Source organism: Sciurus vulgaris, assembly GCF_902686455.1.
Source record: "Sciurus vulgaris genome assembly, chromosome: 3".
NCBI classification, from domain to species: domain Eukaryota; kingdom Metazoa; phylum Chordata; class Mammalia; order Rodentia; family Sciuridae; genus Sciurus; species Sciurus vulgaris.
In genome coordinates, this window is record NC_136463.1 from 169,322,954 (window position 1) to 169,343,590 (window position 20,637).

General features: G+C 41.8%; 1 protein-coding gene across 2 annotated transcripts in view; it reads right to left on the reverse strand.

Moving 5' to 3' along the window:
- The window catches only part of LOC306656938 (uncharacterized protein), a 112,174-nt gene extending 91,962 nt beyond the window's left edge, over positions 1 to 20,212 (reverse strand). Inside the window, exons 1-5 of one of the 2 annotated variants that reach the window (XR_013762677.1) lie at positions 19,665 to 20,212; positions 18,477 to 18,644; positions 16,338 to 16,542; positions 11,272 to 11,391; positions 6,472 to 6,583 (exon numbers count right to left, since the gene is read on the reverse strand). The gene's annotated coding sequence lies outside the window, so the exon portion shown is untranslated. The remainder of the gene's footprint in view (positions 1 to 6,471; positions 6,584 to 11,271; positions 11,392 to 16,337; positions 16,543 to 18,476; positions 18,645 to 19,664) is intronic. The other variant, XR_013762676.1, reaches the window with a different exon arrangement.
- Between the last annotated feature and the right edge of the window lie 425 nt (positions 20,213 to 20,637).

Here is a 20,637-nt window from a genome sequence, read left to right on the forward strand (position 1 = left end):
TCTTGGGGAACACTGAGGATCATGACCACCCCTTGAGGCTACAGCCCAACCCACGGGAGGTGCTGCTTTATCTCCAGTGATGCCACATCTGCCTCCCCTTCAGCATCTCCAGCAGGAAGCTCTTAGCTTAAGATCCACCTCCACAAGCCCCTGGGAAAGCTGTATCATGAGCATTTGGGATCATTTCATATTTCATAAATGGGCTTAACTCAGATTCATGAGGTCAACAAGGAGGACTACTGGATTTAATTATGCTAGAAAGGGAGCAGCTGGAGACATCTCACATGGCTCAGGAGAGAGGCAGCTCAGAGGAAGTCAAAGGGAGATTTGATGTGATGTGAGTCACTCTGCTCAGGATGAGGGACTAAAATCATGCAGCTCCACAGGGAGAACAAAAGCCACAGTTCTTGAGCCAGATAGCATCCAAAGGATATTCTGGTCCCAGCCCATCCCTAGGAAGGCTTTGGGAAGTTGGTTAAGTTTACTTCACATTGATAAGTGCGAGGCAAGCCATGTGGCAAATGCCTGTGTGCCCAGATTCTTAATTTTCAAAAATTCCGATAAAGTTACAACAGGGGTTAATAGACTCAGTCTCTTTCTCTCTTTATTAGTTCCAACCCGAGTTCTGATTCTAGAGTGAAGCTGGCAAGTTTTGCATAAAGTTGACTCAAGGACAATTTTGATGGGACAGAGAACAAGAATCCATGGGAAAGCATCGAGGAAGGCTGTTGAGCAAAAGTCACAGAGATAAAATGAACCAACCCGGAAATGATGAGTCCAGATTTCCTATGAAGACGTGGACTCATGGAACAACGGAAAGAACAGTGATTAAACCAATACAGACCAACAAGACAGGCAAGGCTTGGACTCCTGTTAATGGCTGTGGCAGAGTCTGCTCATTGTCTTTGAGATCTCTTCTCTCTTTTTAGCTGACTAGAATGCTATTCATTAAAAAGATTGATATTCCCAGCCTCTTTAGAATAGGATGGCCAAGGGACTAATTTCTTGCTGATGGGATACATACATCAGCAGCCCCTGCGACCTCCCTTTGGAGACAGATGACATACTCCTTTGCCCTCTTCTTTATCTCCCTTTCTCCATCTGCTCCCTTAATATAGACAGCACCATCTTGAGCCATGATGACAAGGGGGACCACATTCCAGGAACGCTACAGTAATGATCTCTACAGAGCCTAGGTCACCAAGAATGTCCCAGAGCAGAATTATCACTGCAGTCTAGGAGAGCATATCCCCAAACCTTGTATTTCACCTCTGAGAGAGACAGCATACGCTGTCAAATGGTTGACTATATACTTGGGACTACTCATAGCTGCAAATGACTGGAACAATGAAAAATAAAAAAGCTAATATGGATATTTATTTCTCTTTTATGAATATTTATTTCTCACACAAAGACCCAAATTCTGTCTTTCAAGTCTTTTTTTCAACCACCATCATATAACACTGCGGATTCTCTCTTTTCGGAAGTCAGTGACTTCGATTGGACCACCCTATATGACTGGAGGCCTCTCTCTCTACTCTCTTTTCTTTGGCTCCTTAAGATCTGCCCTTCCACTCCCACCCCTTCATTCTGAGTTGGGGGATGCAGGAGATTCCAGGGAGGGGCAAAAGTGCCTGAAGTCAAAGCAAAGCTCCAGGAACTCTATAGAATCAGCCAAATGACCTGAACACAGGTCCTGCAAGCCAGCAAAGGGGCGGGCTGGCTTTAAACCAGCTCAGCACCCAACTCCCTTATTATGACCCAAAGGCAGGAGGTGGGGTAGAGACCTGGCCTCCAGCAGCGCATGTGTGCAAACCTGCACACTTGAGTAGCTCACAGGCCCCAGGCCAAGATGCACGCATAGCAACCCCCAGCTGCCTCCCAACCCTGATCATTCAGGATCGCCCACCCCTGTGCTTTTTCATTCCTAACCCAAAGACCTCCTGAGGCCAATAAAGTACTCCATGTAGGGTGAAGTTATTGAAGCAAAAAATAATAAAATTTCATGAGCGTGTTTCAATTTTCACTTGTGTTTATGGCCAAAGGTGTTTTTTATTTTAATAATCGCTGCTGGAACAAGGGCAAGCCACATGCTGCTAACTTGTTAAAGAGAAGGCGAGGGAGGGGAGAGAGAGAGAGTCAATGAGAGAAAGAGGAAGAGAGTGTGTGCTCAGCTGTGTGTTTCCCAACTGCTCAGCTCTAATCCTCCCAGTTTTGAAACCCACCCTTAAAACCTTAATAATAGAGAAAGGCATAAAATATTATCTGAACCATGTTCTGTTGATAATTTGCCCTGAGCTCATTCTGTCTGCGGTGGCTGAGCAATTCTGTGTGTGTGTGTGTGTGTGTGTGTGTGTTTGTGTTTGTGTGTGTGTGTGTGTGTGTGTGTGTGCGCACAATACAGTGCGCAAATGGGAAGGAATTTGGAAGAACCAGGCTCCTTCCAGTTGGACATCAACTTGACCATTATTTTCAGCTCACTTTTATCTGGCAGAGTTTCTGTTTGCTTTTAAATGTCAGAAAAGGTTAAGATGCCTTTGAAATCTGTAAGAGATTTCCTAGACTTCTGAGAAGGATGTCCACTCTATGAAGGCATAAATTGGTTCCCCTTCCCCACCTCTGAAAGTGTTTCAGAGGGAACATATCAGAGGAATCAAATTAAAGACAAAAGGATTAAAGTAAATGTTCATTTGTGGGTCTGAGTATTTTACTCCAGAATGAGTGAGCCTAGAAATATTCAAATATTATATTTCTCTCTTTCTCGTCTGTCCTAACTCACATTTTCCCAAATCACGTAGATTTAAGTGGAAATGGTGTGGCTCAGAGAGCATTGGCCGGCCCATTTCTTGACCCTAGCTCTAAAGTTTGCTGAACAAGGAACCCAAGGCCCCCAAGTGACCATGCAGGCTGGCCTCTGTATAGATGGTGCTCCTTTGCCATCACAGCTGTCTATTGCAAACGGATGGGGTGACTGTGGCCACCAGCTTGCTACAACTCAGAAAACTCTCCTATTACAGCATGTGCCAGCTATACAGGAAATAATGATAGGTGGGGAAATATCAAACAATGGTAGGTGGGAAAGAGGAGAGTGGTAACAACTAAATTCATAGTTTGAGATGCTATTCTGGTGGAATCAGAACTCAATTCTTTCAAGAATCCTTCATCTTCCCCAAGACACAGGACTAAAGCCCATATGGACCTCAGCTATGAAGTCACATGAGGGTCCTTTGAGCTTCCTTGGAGCAATTGGTCATTAGCGGCCATCAATCCAAGTGAGTTGCTACTCAACATCTTTTGTTCCTGCTACCTGCCTGTTAAGGCCCAGGGTTTCCATTCCATTCTGATGTCTGCACCCTGCCAGGGGCATGGGAGTCTCAGCAGGTGGCATAAAAAAAGCAGGGTCCCTCTTTCTAGTACCCACCAAAGGTAAAGTCTCATCCTTTGCCCATTTCATTTTCTTCTCCACTTCTATGTGAGGGAGTATTTTCTAGGGTTGTTCTTCTAGGCTTCTTTTTGGCTTAGCTTGCTTATTTATTTATTTATTTATTCATTTATTTATTTATTTATTTTGAGTCCTTTCTTGCTCTCATCTGTCATGGGCTTTAAAGACCAAGGCTACAAACAGCCTTTCATTTCTATTCTCCTGACGACCTGGGCCTACCTTGTCCCAAGAACACTGACTGGCGGGGAGGAGGGTGTATGCCCCCTCATGCACACATCAATACTAGAGGGTAGATAAACTATTGAAGCAAAATAAACAATTAATATCTTAAACTCCTCTAAGGAGTTTTATAAACTAGGTTTATAAATATATAAAAAGAAGGTGAGATGCTTCTGATACTCATAGATTGAGATGATGACTACTGAAAATTGTAAATTTTCAGCTCCTAGGAAACAATGAAATAATTAACCTTAGTATAAAAACTTGGTTTCTATGAACTTGTTTCTGCTGAATCTGTGACACACCTATGTGTTCAATAAACTGGAATAGCAATAGAGCTAAGAGGGCCCTGATTCTCCCATGAGGTCCCAGATCCCAGGACTGGCGAGACCTACCCTGCAGTAATCTCGGGAGGACTGCCCACGAAGAATTCCCAGCCCTCTGCTGTGGAGGTCAATTCACATAATTGTCCCAGGAGTATAAGGTAGCATGATCAGGCTGGGTGGTCAACATCAAGATCAAAAGGTGGAGGGTGTGGTGGCATTGTGACACCAGAGAGTTGCCCGTTTCCAAAGAGCAAGTCCTGCCCCAGAATTGCTAATCTTACAACTTGGCACCCAGACAGGGAAAGGCACGAGTCAGAGTGGCCTCACAAAGCAACGAGGGGCCAACTTCTACCTCATCACAAGTCGCAATGCCCCCGGCCCCAGGTCACTCAAGCTAACTGCTCCTGCTAGCCCCAGGCTTCCTCCAACCCCATTAGTTCCAGCATAACCCAGGACTCCCATCGTAATATGCAGAATATACCCACAGGACAAGCTAGTCTTCATAAAACATTCATACACTGTAAATCTAAATGTCTCCAGCTCAAGTTCCCTACTTGTGAAGTCCTTTCGCTACTACTTTCCTTCATCCCTCCTCCCTATAAGGTCAGATCACTTCTAGTCTCATCTCTTCCAGAAGATACATAAGTTAGAAGAAATTGGACCCAGAGTCTTAAGACCTGTGCTGGAGCCCAGGCCCTGTCAATAGCTGGACAATTCTGAGAACCTGTGTCCCTTTCATGGGAGGCTCCCATTAAGTGTCTGAAAGTTGAATCCATCTATGATTCCAGAAAGATTCTAACAGTGATTTACATCTTGAACACTTATTCATCTACAGCATGGCCCCCAACTTTTTCTAAGTGTGAATAACATTTTTTAAAACCAAGCAATTTCATAAACTACCTTGTGATTAAGAGAATACATCAGAACTCCAAGCTGTACAAATTCAGAACCTTCTTGAATATGATTTATTAATTCCAACAGCACCTAGTGTATTTAAAAACCATAATACATACATGTGCAAATGATGTCATCCAATCTACAATAATAGTTTGCTTAAAATGCAGACTGCTGGGACCCAACCCCTGCAAATCTGATCCAGAGGATTTAGAAAGCACAATCCTAGATCTCCTTTTTACCCTCCACTGTGCTTTAAATAGCAGTCATCTGCTAACTATTCTTGAGAAACACTCTGCCATTGGTTCTTCCTTGAATTATCTGCCTATTTACTGTAGTGGCTCCTCATAATTTAACTAAGTAGGATAGCAGTTTTCAGGCTGTTAACACATTATCTTTTCTTATCAAATCTTTTCAATGTTTTGTGAGGCATATGAGGTAACCATTATGAAGTTCTGTGAGAAATACTGATTTAAGGGTCAGCAGACTGGGGAAGTCTGGAAAGGTGGAATTTAGTGCCCTGTGAGTGTCCATTAAAGAACAGGATTTCCAATTGCCTTTGCCTTTCACAGTAAAGGCTTTAAGCCCGCAATCATTATTTCTAGGCCAGCAAAAAGAAATAGAAGGAGACTTGTGTTACTTCTCATTGGCTCCACACCAGTTTTACAAACCCAGTTTTGCCAGAGTTATTCCTTAATTGTATGTCTTCCAAGTCATACAATCCAGAGATCCATAATTGGACAGCTCAGGCAGTACTAGAAGCTTAGCTGCCTTTCTACAATAAACATGGGGATGACCATGGCGTCACAGTTGTTAGTTTGGGCATGGTCTTTGGCTGATCCATCTGGGAATCAAATTAGAGAATATGGATGGTTTCACAACTCATTTTGTCTAAAAGTGAAGAAACTTTCCTCTTTCAATAATGCCATGGAATTTCCAACCTGATTATTAAGAGCACTGATCAGTCAGAGTCTGGGCTTCGGGCTCTACATTACTCCCACATTCTTAGAGTTTAGTATTCCTCTAGAATCCATCAAGTCTAAGTCCCACACTGACTCCAATTCTTATATTATATTGGAGATCTGAGGAGCATAGCAAAAATCTGCTTCCCTAGCCCAAGTTTCCATTTAACTCAGAAACAGAGCTCTTAATTTATATTTCCCTTGACAAACTGGTTTAACTTACACGGGAAAGGCGTCTCAGGAACTTGGACAAACTTGAGAGGAGAAGTAAATTAGAGGTTAGATAAAACTCAGCCTTCCCACTTCAGCCAGGTTCTGCCATCTCCAGTTACTATAAACAACTGGGATTTTGAAAGTGTTGAAAAAAATACATTGACAATCTCCCCCATAGGATAAATGGATTACAGCACCATTTTGTGCCTCTGTGCTGCTCAGAAGTAATATGGCTGTTCAGGACCTTAGCCCCAGAGAAAGACACCTGGCTACTGTTTCAAACTCTTTTAAAGGACAGTAAATGATTCTAACATTGGCCATTTGTCTGTGAAATCCTATTATGAGATTTAAAAAAATCCCACAAATGAAATAGGTAAAATTTCATCCTCCTTTGCAAGCATCTGGGGATACCTACCTTGTACTAGGTATTCCATGGGTAAAAATGTTGAAAATGAGGGTCAGAGAAGATGTGTAATATATGATTCACCCTCCATAGGTAGAAATCCAAAAGCATCCTTTTGTGTTTCCTGTGCAAAAGGAAATTGTTATTCATCTTTTCTAGAATACACAAACCATGAAGGGGCACCAGTGAGTCCTGACTTGGCTTCAGTGGATGAGGTACAGTTCTGTGATGTTTCTTTTGCAAAATAGCAGTGATCAACATCTATCCCAATTTTCCAACTTGGGGAAATCCACTCCACCCCAGAAAAGCCCCTATACAAAAACACTCAGAGACTCCTAGGGGAAAATTAAGGAAGGATGGAAGAATATTTTTACACCTATGGCTTTGATTATATCTATTCCTCTTAAGGCTTTGAGACTAGACCTTCAAGGCCCCTTCCAACTGGAATAGTGTACAGACCTGTGCCTCCCCACCCCACCACACACATAGCGCCCTTCTCTGCCCTGTGGTGAGATCCTGACTCCTCCCTCTTTCTTCCTGTCTTCCACACCCAGGCATATCTTAGTATAGATATTTCACATTCACAATTTAGCTACTATTTGGGTCACTAACTCCTGGTTGGGAGTGGAGTAGTAGTCACATTTTAATAAGCCCCTATGGGATTTCATCAGTCCAGCTACTAGAAGAAAGGAAGGGAAAGAAACTTTCCCCAGAGACTTTTGTCTCACTACTTAAGTCCCAGTGTTCCATATTATGAAAAGCATGGCCCTAGAAAAGTCTATTTCATGGAAGAGAAGGGAGTCATATTCTAGAACCATTAGGAGAGAACAAAGAAGGGAAGAAAGACTGGTGGGAATCACAGTAAGAGGAAGAATTAGAACAAAATGTCTGTGGTTTAGGATATGCAAGAAGAAAAAGAACTAAGGTGATCATGGATGGTGAGTGTGGAACCAACAGGCTGCCACCCTGTCAGCACAGCCCCCTGAGCTGTCATCATTGACCTGAGAGCAGGGGGATTGAGCCTCTCTGCTATCCACTAGGTTATACTTAGCAAATTCAGATCTGTTAGAAAAGAGACATAGAGCTTCACTGATATTTGGAGAGAGGTAACAATAGCTAACCAGATGCCTGATTACTAGAACCCCCATCAGAGATGGAAATTCATGGACCATGGTTCACCTCAAATTCTGAAGGATCATAGCAGTGTGGTACTCTCTGTTACTCAAGGTAGAAGCCCCTTCCACAACCCACCAAGTTAGTTGCATCGGTCCTTGAGAATCTCCAGTGGCAGGGAATTCATTGCTTCTTGAATCTGATTCATTGTTAGGCAGCTCTGTTAGAAGTTTTTCCTCAAGTTAAGAAAAGAATTGTCCCTCTGTAACTTATATCCACAAAGCCTAGTGAAGTCTTCTGGGGCCATAGAAGGGGAAAAAACAGGGAACTGGGAAAAAACAAACCCTGTTGTTTTGAATTTAGGTCAGATGGAAGAGCCTGAGAGGGAAATGCAATATACTAACTACCCTGAGGTCATTTCAACTCAAACTGGAGTTCAGCAAGGTAAGTCCCGTCACCTAGAACAGGCCTTGAACAGGGAAAAGTGACCATAAATGTGGGAATAACAAAACCAGGAGCTAGACAGAGTCAAGAAGTTCTCAACAACTGAGGATATACAAAGTGGGGGATGGAAAAGTTATCTTTAGAGTTAATATCTGTATGTTTTCATTATTTATTTATGCAACCAACATGTATTAAGTACAAGCTGAGGGCTAGCACTGTAAGACACTGGAGAGCTTAGGGATAAGTTTGACAAGCGCTCAGAGCTCAAATTCTGGCAGAGTATGCAAGTTATTTACCCAAGTGAACAGAAAAGATCAAGATGACACATGGTGCCACTAAACATAGGGAGAAATTGCAAACAGTTAACAAAAAGCTCATCCTGAGAAAGTACTCATTTCAAATATTGTTAGTTTGTTAAACTTAAAATTCAATATTCCATCCTCAATTAGAAGAATCCAGTCTGATCATTCAAACTAAAGTTATTAGAACACGAATTTCCAGTCAGAACTGGAGTGAGAACCTTTCCTATGAAGGGTCCTTGCTGTTGGCTTCTTCTCCACTTCCTGGCAAGACCCCAACTGGCATTCCTTTGGACGGCCCACCCACTGGAAACTTCTTCCTGGCAGCTCACCTTCTCCCTGGACTTGCAATTATGAATCTCATACCTGGATGCAGCCAAAAGATTTCAGGAAATGTTGCTTTGGAAACATATCTTTAAAATGAAAACAGATAAAGCATCTGGCTGTGGAGCCAAGGAAAACTCCACTCTTTCTAAAAAGCAAGCAGTGTGTTGGCACCGGAAACCACCTGCTTTCAGCCACCACCACATCCTCTCATAAATGCACCAGCACGCGGAGACACACGCATACACAAATGCTCACCCACCAGGCTGCAGAACACACCCATGGAAACCTAAAGAGCCCTCTTCCTGCTGTTCTTTGGAAAGTCTGGTGGCCTGAAGCCTGCAGCACACAAGGCTTGGGGCACACACCTCCTTCTGGAGAAGTCCTTTATGGCTTCCTCCTCCACACGTGGACAATTTGAACCAAGTTGAATGGAATATTTTAGGCATTTCTAAGTTAGATACACCTTGTAGCAATTTTCACTTGTAAGTGAAGAGGGTTTAATTTCCTATTTAGTAAAAGGAAAACTGAAAGATGCAAGTTGGGACTATTTCATCAAGGAGGGTGGCACTAGTAATCTGACCCTCACTTTGTGGAAAGCAGCTGAACCCTACCAAGAAATGTCATTTAAATAATAATTCCTTGCATAGTTGAAACACCTTCCAATTTATAAAATGCTTTCACCAGACAGAATTTAAGTGAGTCTCACAATAAACCCGTGTAGTAGGCCAGGATTATCATCACTGCTGCATGCAGATGAGGAAACTGGCTAACAGACAATAAGTGACTTGCTCAAATGCACAAGGAGAGAAAGGCACCACACCAGGAGCAGCCCCAGAACCCTGTCTAACCTCTAGGGTTCTGTCTATACTTGCATGCATGCTACTTCTCTAGGGACTCATGACTCTTCATAATTTGAACATTATAATTCAAATCTGCTGGAATATAGGATCCCTGTGACCTGAGTTGGGTCTTTTGGAATCCCATCTCTACAAGTCAAAGCATTTCCAAATAACAAAGCTGAACTGCACCGTGTTACACAGCACAAGGGTGGCCCCCGGAGCAGCACACAGAGGGGCTGACTCAGAATCCTTCCTAGATAAATCCTTTCTCACCAGTATGTGCCACTGCTGCTCATGGCAGCAAGAATGAGTCTCTTTCTCTCTCTGTCTCTCTCCCTCCTCCGTCCCCAGTGCTCCCCTTCCTCCTCTCTTCACTGTCTCTCCCAGATTCTCTCCACCATGCCTCCTGCAGACCCTCATCACATGCCATGCACGTTCTCATTCTTACATTCTCACTCTTACCCACTTCATCTCTTGCTCTCCACGTTGGATTCCCTAGAAGAGCACAGACTGAAGATTTGAGGTGAAGGGAAAGTGTTGAGTAATTCTGGCACCCCTTGAGACTCTGAACCAACATGCTACAGCACAGTGTTAAGAGGGTGTTGGTGTAAACACACCACTCTCTAAAACACTGCTAGGTCCACCTAGGCTTGAAATGGAGACTCACATTCCAGACAAGGAAGAAATCTTCTGACATCTGCTGATGTGTATTAGACCCTGGAGTTATTACAAAATGCTAAAACTAACCCCCTATGGGAAGATGAGCAGAGAGCCAAATAGGCAGGTGCAGCCAGGCTTCCATGCCCACGGGCTCCAAATCCATGAGTTCAAACAGCAGTGGATGGAAATTTCTGTTTAATTGCATTTGTACTGAACATGTATAGACTTGCTTTTTTATCATGATTCCCTAAAAAATACATATAATAACTATTTACAGAGCACTTGTATTAGGTATTAGAAGTAATCCAGAGATGATTTAAAGTATGTTGGAGAATATGCTCAGATTGTGTGTACATGCAAATATATAAGATACTCAAGCATCCACAGATTTGTGTATCCATAGGAATTCCTGGAACCAGCTCACTGCAGACACTGAAGGACATCAGTATTTACTGAAAAGTACATGTGGGGATAACCCTAGGGAAAGATGGATCTTACATAAGTAAAGACAGAATTAACCCCAAAAGTGTCCAAGTGTGTGTGTGGGGCAGCACTGAAGCTGCTAGAGAGAGCCCTGGTTGCTCTGATCTGACTCTGCAGCAAGCCTAGACAGAAGCAAACCAAGAAACAGCATCTTTATACCTTTAAGGTTAGTCTGTGAATCCTACATTGCCTGTGCCTGCCTAACTGCACTATGGTCAGCTGCTTCCCATTCTACTGGGAATCTCTCTGATAGCAAATCCCAAAACATTTTTGGCAATCTAGTATAGTACCTAGATTCTCAAGAAATAATAAACACACAAATAAAGAGAGGACAAGAAAAAAGAAAGAATATGTCTAGCCATTACTATTTTCGTCCCATGAATAAAAGATGGAAAAGTGTCTATATGTCTACAAAACAAGATGGTCCCCTGTTCTTGGGAACAACTTTATGAACCTACAGCAAAATTGTCAGCAACTTAATTTTTGAAATTTAATCATTCTTGACTGTAGAATGAATCCAGGAGTCAGACTCAAGGGAAGTATTTAGGTACATAGAATAATGCTTGGTTCTGGGACTTTAGGAAATCAGCATGATATGGTGGCAGCCTTGAAGGTATTAGATGTCCAGTTTTAAGATGGAGACTTACCTGTTTGTTGTCAGATTCAGTCCAACCCTTGTTCTGTGCAGTGCTGCATCAGAGGGACTGACCTCTGCCCGCTACGTTTCCTAAACGCCTATTGGCTTCTGATTAAGTTTCAGCGTAACACTGAAGGAAAAAAAAAATCACTATATTTTTCTCATTCCTTATGTTGTTGGAGACACAGCAGCAGCAGCTTAGTCTCTTCTAGGGTTCCACTCCACTAGGAAGTTTGTCCCTCTACAGTCCCAGTTCCTAAACTCTGGTAACACCGCCTCCTCTCTTGGCCAGTCCAGCCCTAGAGGGAATAGAGGCTTCCTGATGACCTATGGCTCACTTCACCCATGTGCCCCCTGTAGCTCTATCAATACCTACAAGTTTCTTATTAAGGTCCCTCACTTGACTCACCTGGCATAGGTTGTGTTTGTTTGAAAAGTGATCAATACAACTTCCAATTTTTTATGTACCTTTCTCAGCTCTGACAAGTCTGCCTGATGATGTTTAATGAAGACAGGCCATTTGGTTCAACCACTTCCTAAACTAGGTCCTAACCTGACTGGAGGAGGAGCTTATGCTGTGATATGTTGGTCAATGGTAACAATTATTTCTCCAAGAGACAAATATTCTGATCTGTAGCATTTGCCAATTTCCATGGTGTAAATACTTTTACCATGGCTGGTTTCAAGCTACCAACATGTCATAGTGAATTCAGAGAGAGATTCACAATGAATTTGAGCTGATCCAGTCAGCTCACTGGATGTCGGAGCAGCAACAACTGTATACCCCAAGGCAACTGAATAGGGAAGGGTATTTGTGAAAGTCCTAAATTGTTCTCACTAAAATAGAGAATGTTTGGAGGCTGCAGAGAGGAGAGAGAGTCCCAAGGGAAAGAGGAAGCAGCAGAGAGCCAAAAAAGGAAATAAGGGAAGAAATGACAAATGGGAATTTGGGAAATGAAGTTTACGGAGTTGTGAGCTGCAATTTTGTCCAAGGAACTGTGGAATCAATAGTAAAACATCCTCTTATCGTTAATGTGCTGGAGAGTGCCAATTATTTGAGGGGTGAATTAAGGAGCTGAAGGAGCTGCCAAAGGAGGACTGAACTACAAGTGGGTCACAATGCACTATAGAGAGATATTGTTGAAAAGAGCCTTAGAGATCATTCATTCCAACCTCATTACTTACAGATGATGGAACTGAGTCTCTTAAAGGCTAGGGCACCAGGTATTCAGAGTACCTAATCTAAGATTGGGCTTTCCTGTTGAGCTATGTCTTCAACAGCTATTGTCTATCACTGGAAATCATGTGAGCATGGTCCTTATCTTCAAGAGCCTTACTATCTAGTGAAAGAAAGGATTAAATAGTTGATCACCATTTTTCTTTTTTCTTTTTCTTTTTTTTAATGTAACAAGTGGTATAAAGGAAAAATGGAGAATGCTTTGCTCCACCTTACATAAAGATCTAGTTTAGAGTAAGGAGGACAGAAAGGCATCTCTAAGGAACTGAGGTAAGATGGGAATGAAGAACACAAGTGTGTTAGGTAAATATGAGAGGAAAGAACGTCCCAGGTAAAGGAACATCAGATGCATTTACTCTGGTTCAGGGTTTGATCCCCCAAAATGCCTCTTAAATAACATATCTTCTTTCATCAGCAGACAGCCCTAAAGTTTGTTGAAATCTGTAAGTCCTAACTTTGAAGTAAGATGATCAAACTTTATCCTACTGTAGCATCTTGAGTTTAGGTACAAATATAAGTATGTGACTAGCTGTTATCCATATATGTTGGAATGAAAACTGGAACCAATCTCCTTTCCCTACAAGCTTCCCACCAAAAGAGGGCCCTTGCTTCTTGTTACAGAGAAAATCAAGACGAGCCTAGTTACAATGGCATACTTTAACCTGCTTAAACCCACTGGTGGGGTCCCTGTGTCTTCTCTAACTGAGGTAGACAGCAGTCCTGAGATAATGATTCACTGCCCTCTCTGCCTGCTGGAGTAAAAGCTGTGATCCATCTCTTCCCTTCCAGCTTTGAACTCCCACCTTCAAAACATCATCTCCTGAGGCTGGGAGGGGACCCAAAAACTTGCTGCTGCTTTCATGTTGACTAAACATCATGGTTCCTAGTCTCTAATTCCATCATTCCTTTGTCTAATCACTGGAGCAGGTTTATCTCCAGAGTTTTTCTTGACATCTCCAGCCCTTAACTTTGGACAAAGCAAACACTACCAAACATTCCAGATGGACTCGCTACAAGCATTGGGGTGAATTCCATTTTCCTCATCTCTAAATTGGATGCATACAGGCTGGTCTTTGAAGGAACGTGTCTCTAAGGAAGAACAGTAACTCTCTTGTGAGTGCTCTGGAGCACCATCTGAGGAGTCCTGTGCTATAACCCTGTGGATAAGTTTGCAAGATCTTTTATTGGAAATGTGTTTTTCCAGGAGACTAAAATTTCAGTCCACTGATCGCTTATGACTCTCAGCATGTTGTCTAAGTTCCTTCAGACTCAGTTTCTCTCCCTTGTGAAATGAAGTAAATAGTTCTGTCCTGTCAAATGGCACCATAGAAATAATTCTTAAAGCAATTTTGTGCAGTTTTAGGAGAGACAACAGGGTCATCCAAATTTTTTAGTTATTTTTATTTTCCATATTGAATTATTCTAACTAGAAGCAAGGTTTTCGTGTGTTTTTTTTTTAATCCAAGTGGGCAAATCAGCAAAAATGTGCACACAAATCACTGTTTTGTTTTTGTTTTGTTTTGTTCTGCTTTGCTTTGTTTTTTAGCATATGGCCTGACTGTACATCCTGATGTCAAGGTTAAGTGATTTTCATAAATATTCTTTAAATATGCTGAGTCTTTTTCCTAAGGTCCCTGGATTCCTGAGGCTGCATGAATGGGCATCCCTCATGTCTCTAGAGAAGAGTTTCCTTCCTTTCCCAAGTTTTCCCACCCTACCCAAGATCCCTTGTCATTGAGATTGACCTTTGTGGAAAGGCAGACTCTGGGAGTGCCAGGGTTTTTCAGAATGTCAGGAAGTAGAGTGCGTGTGTGAATCAAGAGGGATACACATCCAAGTTACAAAAGAAGACTGAACTTGCAAAATGCCCCGGAAAGGATGAACATGGATGGTCTACCTTCCCAGGCTCACTGTTCTGAAATAGGAAGACATCCATCCTGTCCCTCTGGGCATTCAACATTCCACTCACAGACTCCCCTCCCCAGGGACCCTCTCTGGTTTCAAATAATCCAATGTTCCTAAAGCCAATCCTTCCCCCATCCCAACCCAGAGGACTTAGTAGTGTGACACGAAAGGTATTGATTCCGGAACTCCTGATGGCTCCCTGCTACACCATTGATTTTTATTTAATGCCCTGCCCCCTAGTGCATTTGACAGGTCCCAGAATTCTATTCTCTTGTGTCCCTTTCCATTTTCTCCATTGTAAGCCCATCCTCCATCAAATAAAACCTAACTTGGGTTTAAGATCTTCCTGGAAGATGATTCTATAGCCTCCCTTTCTAGACCCTCCCAACCCTCACTCTCATTCAAATGAGAGAATCACTAAAGGCCTCCTTGTCCTTGCCCCCCAGCAGACCCTCATAAATCCACAGTGAGTTTTTTTTTTAATTAAAGCATCCAAATAATTAATGATCAACTCCATTTGTGCCATTGAAAACCCAAATGTCACACGGTTGAAAAGACCCAACCAAATAATTCAGTGTACCCTATAAAGCTTTAAAAAAGCAGAGCCCAAGAGGCTTGCATGACTGGTTTCTGTGCTGTCTGAAAAGCTTGGTTGGGTTTTGGGGCACTTGATTGGAATCCAGGAATAATGTGCCCTGAGCACAAAGGGCTCTTTTGATGTGTCTGTGCCATAGTTCCTCCCCCTTCCCTCCTCACTTTACCTGGGATACACATTCTCCTTGTCTCCCAAGTTGGAAAAAATAACCCATGGAAGAGAGGAAAAAAGAGCACAGGGAAAATCAAGGGTGGGGGTGGGATAGAATTCTGTAGTTCTCAGTCTGAACTTGGTTACTAAAGTCTGGTTTTTCTAGAAGGAAGGGAAGTGGCATTGACACATGTCTATGACCAGACACTAGAAAAATGCAACAAAAAGATGCCCTTTGTTTGCATGGGTCCCTTGAACTGGGGTACTGAGGGAGTCTCCCAGCAAAGACCTGCTGCTTTCAAATTGAGATATAGCAAATTGCCAACCTTGAAAATCAACATGAATTTATATGTTTAATTCAGGCCAGGAATCTCACAGATAGTAAACCCAGCCTGTTGATCTTTCCATGGTTAGTAGAATGCTCTAAGAAAATGGCAGAGTCAGGCAAAGGCCAGTATTGTATAAGCATTGGCCCTGGGAGATACAAAGTATAGGTCTACCCCAACTACAGGGATGCTTAGACTGGTAGTAAAAGGCTACTGGAGATCGTTCTCTACTAACTCCAATAGCCTGTTCTATCCGTCTAACCTCATTTTCCTATTTGCAAATGAACTTGTACTACGGTGTCATCATCAGTTCTGAGATTTTATTTCAGAAATCTATAGTTGCCCCCAAATTTAATGACATAAGACAACAACCCTCTTATGTGGGTCTGCTTTAAGTCATCTCAATGATGTTTTATAGATATTTATGTAGAGATTATATACATATACATTCACTTGTAGATTTATCCCCAGTATTTGGCATCTTTGACGCTCTTATAAATGGTATATTTTTAAATTTTATTCTTAATTATTTATTGCTGATAAATAGAAATACAATTGATTTTTATATATTGAATTTGTATACAGCAACCTTACCAAATTAACTAGTTAATTCTGATCATTTTTTTCTGGATTCTCAGTCTGTCTTCTCACCATCAGATTTCATTTGGTGAAATCACAGGGAAGATATCTAGAATACTTTCTTAAGTTTCTTGAAGTGTAAGCAACAGAGGTGACTCTGGTTAACGTTGGTGTAAAGCAGAATCTATTTGCAGGCTTTGGGACAGTTCTACAAGTCACAGAAGATAAACTATCAGACCTCAGAAAAGGTGAGGTCCCAGAACAGCATGAGGGGACACACTCACTGTCTCTCTTGGGATGATTGTTGGACTTCTGGTCACATCTCTCAAGATTCAAATTCTTCAGAGAGCAGGTTTTGCCTCTCCTTGGGTCCAGGCTTTGGTTGTGTCGCCAGCTGCTGGAGAGGCCCACTTAAGCCGCACCCAGCACTGGAGGAGTTGTGCCCCAAAGAAAACTCAAGCCGGTATCATAAGAAACAAGAATTGGATGCTGGAAAGACAAGACGACACATGGCATTTTAGTCGGCTTTTTTGTTGCTGCAACCTAAAGACTTGACAAGAACAGTTTTAGAGGAGGAAAGTTTTATTTGGGGCTCACAGTTTCAGAGGTCTCAATCCATAGACAGCCAGTTCCATTGCTTTGTGCCCAAGGTGAGGCAGAGCATCATAATCAGAGGGTGTGGAGGAGCAGAGCAGCTTAGGATATGACCACCAGCAAGCAGAGACAGAGATGTCTGCTCACCAAGGACAAAACAGAAAACAAAGGCAGTGAGCGACTTTCTCCAGCCACCTCCTACCTGTCCACAGTTACTACCCAGTTAATCCATCAGTGGATTAATGCACTCATTAGGTTAAGACTCTCATAACCCAATCATTTGCACCTCTGAACATTCTTGCATTGTCTCACACATGAGCTTTGAGGGGACACTTCATAATATCTCTAAACCATGGCCATCATAGACAGTATTCAATTAGATATTTCTGTCCCTTCTCCATCTTAACAGGTATATGGATTAGCACTTAAAGACTGGGTGATAATAATGGTACTGGAGAAAAATACGATCTCAGACAGACCTGTCTTCCCTTGGGTTCACTATCAATGACCCATGTTATTCATTTAAACATGAAAGTGGATCATTCACTCAACTTGGCTTCTCTGGGCTTCAGTTCACCTCCTTTTCCTCCATGAATACGCACGGTGCTGTTGCAATAGGTTTCATTAATAACCAAATACATCTGTGTTCTATTTTGTTTTCTTGCCTCTATCTTCTGTCTCTTTGTAAGGGTGGTGGTGTGTTTACTTTACTGCGGTTACTTTGGAATCAGAAACTTCATATTTATCCTGATACAATCAGTAACTACACTAAATTTTCTCTGCTTGTTGAACTGCTGACTCTGGGCTTGAGCACATATCATGTATAAAAGATGTTTGTGGGTTTCCTAGGTGTTTCTAATCCATAAGAAAATGGATCAGGGTCATTGTGATCAATTTTCTTAAGGGAAGAATTACAGTGAAATCGAGGCGAGGTTAAAGTCTCCTCTCTTTGCTCTCACTCATCTCCACCTTTATTTATTGCCCTCTCTGGTTTTCATTAGCATGCTGACAAGCAGAGCTATAGACGTTTTCAGCCACACTCCAACTACTGCCTGAACTCAGTTCCAAGTTATGAAACCTAATCTAAATCTTAGAGGGGAAGCTACAAACTGAAACTTTAAATTTCAGTTTACTGAGTCCCCCAGGGTAGTTCCAGGAATTGAGTGGGGAGAGGGCCTGGGAATTAGAAACCTATCTACCACCTCCTTTTTCTCTTGAAAGAATCTGAGGACATTTGAAACAAAACTCATAAAATACCATTTTGCACAATATCCCAACTGAGAAGAATTACAAGGGAACATCCCCCGCCTTGCCCCCAAACAACTACTAATAACTAATTGCAGACAGGAGGAGGTGTCTTTTATTCTTCAAGATCACTTGAAGGACATTTCACAATTCACATTGGTCACCTGTTTCAAAATATAAGAATTGGATGCCAGGAAAATTTTTCTCATATTCAAACACAAGTTCTTTCTTCAATTTAGAACATTTGGATAGTTAAAGTGTAGAATTTCAGTGCTGGAAGAGACTTTAAATACCATTTAGTCTAGAGGTTACAACTGGTGACCCAGGAATTGAGACATATTTTACTAGTAACACAGAAAGTTTAATTTCTGAGTTTTTGTATTAGTTGCCAATACCAAGATATTGAGATAGCTCCTTTTTAAAAAATGCATGTAGTTGGTATCTCTAGAAAACTCAGAAGACCTGGAAACTGGGGGCCCTCATCCTCATGGCAACAATCTTAACTAAGTGCTCCTTTTAGGGTTGGCATTTTAGAGGAACAACAAACTCCCACGCTTATCACAGGATCCGCCAGATCCACTTACCTTATTTAACCTAAATGACTAGTTCCTTTTGGCATCTAAGTTTGTGATCCCTGATCTTTACTGATGGAAAACTCGACTTGACTGAGATGACCAGCTGGTCATCTGCTCATGCCTCCTGGTCCTATGGTCTTCTTCTGCAGAGCACTGCTTTCAGATGGCTTTGCTGACCTGGGGCAGCCAAAGAAGAAAATTATATAAGGTAGAGAGGTGACATTAACATCAAAGGCTTAATTTCCATTGGCGCTATGGTTCTGTGTAGTCCTGAGCCAGCTCTGCAGTGTGCTGCTACAGCTATTCCCTACACGGAATATCATGGAATATGAAGGTAGATGATTGGTGGACATGGAGTAAACAGCAAAGAAAGTTTCCATGGGAGGCTTCCAAGACCCAAACGCATTTTTGTGTTCAGATGGTGTGTGTGTGTGTGTGTGTGTGTGTGTGTGTGATTTTTTGATATGTGGTTCTGGGTCCTTCTGATGGAGAAAAAGAACTAAAGTAATATGCTCATTTTTGACTCTGGAATATAGTCTGGAGAAGACAAAGAGGGGGCTTTCGAAAAACAGGAAGAGAATGTGGGGGAATGTTTCTTATCAAGAAAATTAAAAACAAAGATTTCAATCACATTGTGCATTTATAAGAGGCTACTAAGATCAAGGGTCAATTTGATAAATAGAAAGTTAAATGGAATATTCTGTATTTTTTATTTTATTGGTTCTTTTCAGTTCTATATAACTTTAGGATTCATTTTGACATCATTGTAAAAGTGTGGAATATAATTTGCTCTAATTTAGTCCCCAGTACTTCCCCCTTCCCTCCCCTCCTCCCTCCTCCATTCCTGTCTCTCTACTCTCTACTGATCTTACTGCTATTTACTTATAGTTCTTTTTTTAATTAGTCTCTTGTAGATATACATAATGGTGAAATTCAATGTAGCACATCCATATACGTACATAGGAAAGTTAGGTCAGATTCACTCTACTATTCTTCCCTTTGGAACATTCTTCAAAAAGTTTCTAAAACTAATTCTTTGGAACTGTATAGACACAATCTAAAATGCTCTTTGAGTCTCTGAAGAGGGTCAGTGGGCAGAGTGAGAATTCTGTGTTAGCCCTTTCTTGCAATAAGAAGAAAGAAAAAAAAAAAAAAAACAGATTAAATACAAAGGCAACATTTACAGGTTCAGAGTACCTGATCACTAAGGTCAGTTCAGACCCTGACTAGGCTGGCTATTATGTGGTCAGGAAAGCTGGAGGACGAAGGGCATCATCCACAACCACCAGTTGTTTCCAAGTGTCGACCAAGCCTTTGAAACAGTTTCTGGCTGTGAATGTGGCTCAATATAGGGGAGAGTACCAACAAAGGCCTTCCAGTTTCTTTCCTGTAGCTGTCCACTCAGTCAAGGAGGGCTGGAGAAGGAAACTTTCCTCTTAAGAGCAGAGGCATGGGGGCTGGGGTTGTAGCTCAGTGGTAGTGCACTTGCCTAGCCAGGGTGAGGCACTGGGTTTGATCCTCAGCATCACATAAAAAATAAGTAAATACAATAAAGATATTGTGTCCATCTACAACTAAAAATATTTTTTAAAAATAGAACAGATGCATGACTTGAGCTCAAGATACCGGAGTTTAGTAGAAATTTGGAGTTTAAATCCCTCCATTTCTATCAAGAAGACACTGAAAATTGTTCACCCAGAGGGTGACCTTACTAGTTGGAAAGTGACAGGGAAAGACTGGTCCAAGAGATCTTTCTCATGAGCGACTTATTTTTCATAAGCTTGGTAACCTTGGCGGGTGCTACAAACAAAATGGTCAACATCTGTTCCTCCGAAGCTCACCACTTGACCATCTCCCCAAACTTCCTCCTTTACAAAATTAGAAATAAATTCAAAGAACATCTAGAAGGGCCAATTTAGTAACCACTAGTCTTAATAAAATCATAATGTTGACTTTTCCTCCCTTTTGAATTTTTCTGGACACCATAAAGTCTTCCTAGGTGGAGAATTTCTTTCCTCTGATGGGAAGACTTTTCTAAGGAAATAAGAGGAATCCCATATTTGAAAACATAATGTAAAATAGGGATAACACTGCAGATCACTGGAGAAAAGAATATGTGATGAAATAATTTGTTAGTAATATGCAAAAAGATTCCTACATTTCCCCTTAG